Here is a 6,000-nt window from a genome sequence, read left to right on the forward strand (position 1 = left end):
CATGGTGTATAAATTATGTTTGACAGCATAAATACCATCTCCCCACCATGACCTTCACAGGGACTTGATTTCATGAAAATCCAAGTAGGGGAGGGCCATCAGTGGGTTTTGCTCGAAATGGACCTAGACACATCGGATTGGATCCATTTCAGCGCTAGTGGTATTCTGGAGTTGCAAGGACTCAGAATCTGGTGGTAAATAATAATTTAAATATTTATAGGTGCTGGGAAAATTTAAAATGCAATCAGCCTCCGTTGGGCCTGATATGCTTGGATATCAGGCCCAACGTGGGCCTGATATCCAAGCATATCAGGCCCAAAGTCGCCTTGACACTTATAAATGGCAACTGGCACGGAGCCATACTTCGTAATCCATGGTGTATAAATTATGTTTGACAGCATAAATACCATCTCCCCACCATGACCTTCACAGGGACTTGATTTCATGAAAATCCAAGTAGGGGAGGGCCATCAGTGGGTTTTGCTCGAAACCCACTGATGGACCTAGACACATCGGATTGGATCCATTTCAGCGCTAGTGGTATTCTGGAGTTGCAAGGACTCAGAATCTGGTGGCAAATAAATATTTAAATATTTATAGGTGCTGGGAAAAATTTAAAATACAATCAGCCTCCGTTGGGCCTGATATGCTTGGATATCAGACCCAACGTGGGCCTGATACGCTTGGATATCAAGCCCAACGTGGGCCTGATATCCAAGCATATCAGGCCCAAAGTCGCCTTGACACTTATAAATGGCAACTGGCACGGAGCCATACTTCGTAATCCATGGTTTATAAATTATGTTTGACACCATAAATACCATCTCCCCACCAAGACCTTCACAGGGGACTTGATTTCATGAAAATCCAAGTAGGGGAGGGCCATCAGTGGGTTTTGGTCAAAACCCACTGATGGACCTAGACACATCGGAATGGACCCATTTCAGCTCTAGTGGTATTCTGGAGTTGCAAGGACTCAGAATCTGGTGGCAAATAATAATTTAAATATTTATAGGTGCTGGGAAAAATTTAAAATACAATCAGCCTCCGTTGGGCCTGATATGCTTGGATATCAGGCCCAACGTGGGCCTGATACGCTTGGATATCAGGCCCAACGTGGGCCTGATATCCAAGCATATCAGGCCCAAAGTCGCCTTGGCACTTATAAATGGCAACTGGCACGGAGCCATACTTCGTAATCCATGGTTTATAAATTATGTTTGACACCATAAATACCATCTCCCCACCAAGACCTTCACAGGGGACTTGATTTCATGAAAATCCAAGTAGGGGAGGGCCCAACGTGGGCCTGATATGAATATCATTTAATAAAGCAGTATTCTATCTCCCCCTAATATAAACTCCAAGCATTCTTACAGGGGCCTGATCAAAATAATAAAATAACTTCAATTTTAATAGTCACCTTCCATAGGGTAGAAAAGAAAAGGTGTGCACTGTTCCGTGCCAACTGGCACGGAGCCATATTTCGTAATCCATGGTATATAAATTATGTTTGACAGCATAAATACCATCTCCCCACCATGACCTTCACAGGGGACTTGATTTCATGAAAATCCAAGTAGGGGAGGGCCATCAGTGGGTTTTGGTCAAAACCCACTGATGGACCTAGACACATCGGATTGGACCCATTTCAGCGCTAATGGTATTCTGGAGTTGCAAGGACTCAGAATCTGGTGGCAAATAAATGTTTAAATATTTATAGGTGTTGGGAAAATTTTAAAATGCAATCAGCCTCCGTTGGGCCTGATATGCTTGGATATCAGACCCAAAGCGGCCTTGGTATGGTATCCTTTCTTATAAATTTAATTTACAATAATTTTATTCACCATAAATTTTAGTTACACAAACAGTAAATCATTACTACAATAAATTATTACAATTGTTCACTATTTCTATAGTTTAAAATTTTTGTCAGACATGATTTTGTGTCCAAGTCTAAATCTATAAGCTCTCATATCAGCTTGTACAAAGTCTGTAGATCTCCGGAACATCAAACTCTCTGCATAGCGCATTATAAAAAAAGCACAATCCAACCTACAAAACAAATGCACAATCCATCATAGAAAAGGCAAATAAAATTATTATGGAACATACACTAATACTTACGATTTGCTTTGTGTGGGGCCAATAACTTGCATCGTTTTATACTCTCTCCCGGAGAATGGTTCTAAACCTTTATGCCATATGTGATAGTATGGCCAGTTCAGCTCCTTAAAAAACAACACCTACAAATATCAAACCATAGTAATTAATACATAAACAATGATTATTGGATATAAGAAATTTGTTACTTACAGTTTGATTAAAAACAGAAGTGTAATTTTCTGTGGTGCCAAGAGAGTTATAATGAATTATTTGTCGTTCCTCCAGGTCCATGACCATTAGATGCCAATGATCATCTTGGTTATGTAAAGGACAAAAAATATATCTAATGTCCTTGTCGTCATCTGTTTTTGCAGTTTGTTTCAATGCATCCACGTGCATCATTCCGAACAAGTCCTATACAAATAATAGAGCTATTATGGTGACTGCATCCAATATATAATTTAAACAATTTACAATGAGATAAGGGACATACTGGGAATCCAACCCCACAAAATATGGATGGGTGGTATGGTGAGTTAGAGTGTTTGGCTTCATTAGCAAGAATATTCCAATAAACATTTATGCAATCCCCATTGATATATTGTGTCCAATCAAATATTGTCATAAAAGATTGCATATCTAAGGAGAAATTATCATTTGCCCATATTGGTTGCACCGTCACTCTACACACAAGTATACAGTCAATGGTATTTAATAAATTGAAAATAAAAAAATTATCATTAACCTCCAATAATAATCCTTTGTTGACATGTGGGTTAAGAATTTAGGTTGACAACTACGTTACCTTAACTGACTGAGCTTCAACAATGCATCGGCTATCACATCATCTTTGCTCTTTTAAAAAAATGTTTTTGCTTGCTGAGATAATTAAAATAATACTATGTCATTAAGGATTCTAAAATAACAACTTACCTACTCTCGACCGTACCTTCAATATTTTGGTTTTGACCTTGTTAATTTCATGACATTGTGTTTCTATCTGTGATGAACTTGTATTTTCTGTCTTTGATGGTGCAGGAGCATCTGGTTCGACACTAAGAACAACCTGTTTGCCTTTTTTTTTGGTGCATTGGGATATCAACCTTCTCTGGGTTCTCTTTCTTTTGGGGCCTACCCGAAAATTAGTTGGAATTATAAGCAGATTAGGGTCTATGCCTTCTGATGCTTGGTTTATGCCTTCTGATGCTCTTGGCTCCCCTGATATGCTCTGTATGACTTGTTGGAGCTCTTTAATCTTATTTTCGGCATCGGCTATGATTTTGTCTTTTATAGTTAAAATTCTGTTATCCACGTCAGAATTTATAGTGTCAGCCTTGTTGCCACTCGTATCCCGTTCTTTACGCAGTTCACTTATTTGTTGATCCTTTTCTTTAAGCATAGTGATCCTGTCCGAACCAAGAGTCAGCGGACGCTGGGCACGTGGCGCTCTCTGCTAGATCCTCGAGTGCTCCGGCGAACCTGCAACAAAACCGAGCCGGGAGGGGTGCCCCGGTGACGGTCCTCCGACGCTCAAGTCAGGTAAGTGGTGGAGAAAGTGGCTGCCAAATTTGTATTATGCGTACCTTCGGACGGAGAAGGAACTGATGCACGCCCACCGAGGTGCGTACGTGTCAGCAACCCATACCACGGTATGCACTTGTCAGAGAGCTTACCTGACACCATGCTGCCACAGTCCGAGCATGTTCTTTGATGGGACGGCAGGACCACCCGTTGTCAGACTAGAAGTATGGCACAGCCATACGACTTGACGGCTGTCAGAAGATGTCCCCGTCTTTTACCCACCGTCTGACTGGGGTGCCCGGCCCGCCGGGCGGGCGATGAACGCCGTCCGGATGGCCTTGATTCTTTGCGCCGTCCGGGCGGCACCTCCTTCCGCTCGGTCATTACGCATTGCTTTATTTGAGCGTCGGACCCCTGGTCCCTACCAGGGTGCCTTTTACTATCAGATTTCCCTTTTTTCTGAGTCCGGTCGGCTCGCCCTTTTCCGGCGAGCCACTGGACCCTTTGACCTCCCCTCAGCGTTGACTCCTTACGAGGTTCCGGATTTTTACCGCCGGATCACTTGCCTTCCTCTCGAGTCTAGTCGAAGGAGGCAAAGTCCGACTGACTGGACTGCCGATCTGTCGAACAATGATCATTGCCTTAGGCCGCTCGGCCAGGCATAAAGATGCTCATCCGTGCGGCGATATCTGTCTGTCCGGCGATACTTTGTCCATGCCTTGTATTTTCTGGGAATCGATGTTCGTTGTTCTCCCACACTACCCCTCACGTGCTCTGCGCACGGTAAGGGGAGCTCATTAAATGCGGCTAGTAATCGGCTGACACGTGGCGACCGTGCATTTGTCAGAGTATGGAGGTTACGTCACTTCCGATGGGACAGCCGCCGTTTGAAACGGACGATCCGATGACAACCTCGATATCGACGACCTGGATCGGACGGTGGAGATCGTTTCCGGCCGGCGATATAAGACCCTTGACTTCATTTCCGCCGCATTTCGTCTTCTTCGTTTCCAAACTCCTGTCATTCACCCTCTCGCCGGCGACTTCGTTCTCAGACTTTCCGACGATCACACGGCTTCTTCCGGTCATCTTCCTCGCCTGTAAGAGCCTTTTTCTCGCTTCAGACGCATTCTTCTTTCTGTTAATCATCCTTTTCAGCCGGTTTTCTTCCATTGCTTGAACCATCCTCTTCTATCCCGCATTCTGGCCTTTCGATCATGACCAGTACCTCGCAGTCAACCGGCGGTGCTCCGGGTCTTTGGTACTCGAACATGGAAAGTCGATTCGACGAGGAAGACACCATGCGCCTCACTCGAGCATATGACCTACCGACCGACCACGAAATAGTGTTAGCCACGCCTTCCGATCGGCCTAACGATCACTGTTGTCTTCTTCCGGGATCAATTCCTGGCCGGACTACGTTTTCCTCCTCACAAGTTTTTCTTAGAAGTTTGCAACTATTTCCGCATTCCGCTCGGCCAAGTAGTTCCTAATTCTATTAGATTGCTGAGCGGAGTGGTAGTTTTGTTCAAACTGAACGGCATTCCCTTAACCCCAAAAATCTTCCACTACTTCTACTATCCCAAGCAAGCCGAGTGGGGCACCTTTGTTTTCCAATCTAGGATAGGCTTCGTCCTTTTCGATAATATGCCGAGCTCCAACAAACACTGGAAGGAGCATTTTTTCTATATACGCTTTCCCGAGCGGCCCACTTTCCGCACCAAGTGGCAGACGGCTATGCCTGCGCAACCGGAGCTCGGCAAGTTTAGAGGTGACGCAGACTATCTCCATGCAGCCGAACAGCTAGTCGGTCAGCGCTACCACATTGACAAGATGCTTCTCCCAGGAGTAATGCATATATTCGGCTTGTCTTCTACACCAGCCGATCTGCCTTGTAGCATGAGTAAGCTTCCCTATCTTCCCCTTTATTTTGTTCTAACTGATTTATTCTCTGCTTCTGCAGCTGAGGTCATGTGGCGGGCCAGAGCCACCGAGAAGCTCAAACTGAAGGCCGCTCGGATTGAGGCGGTGACGAGCCAGGAGGCCGCCGAACGGGGCATTGCTCCGGCTGATCCGGCCGGCGAAGAAGGTGAGGGGACGCCAACGGTCCCAGAAGCCCCGGACGCCCCTGCCCCTCCTGATGAGGCCACGGGCAATATAGAACCTGCGAGTGAAGCTGAAGTGGAGGGCCGTTCGGCCGATGATGTGCCGCTGCGCGCTCGGAAACGCCGAAGACCAGAATCTGCCCCTGCCTCTAACCTCGATGAGCCACTGCCCGAGTGGAGCGCGGGCGCACCGGTGCTGTCCGGGACGGTTTCCCTCGAGAGTACCCCAACTCCTCAGGGCTCTCCGAGGGCCAGCTCTGAGGTGCCG

Source organism: Zingiber officinale, chromosome 8A, assembly GCF_018446385.1.
Source record: "Zingiber officinale cultivar Zhangliang chromosome 8A, Zo_v1.1, whole genome shotgun sequence".
NCBI lineage: Eukaryota > Viridiplantae > Streptophyta > Magnoliopsida > Zingiberales > Zingiberaceae > Zingiber > Zingiber officinale.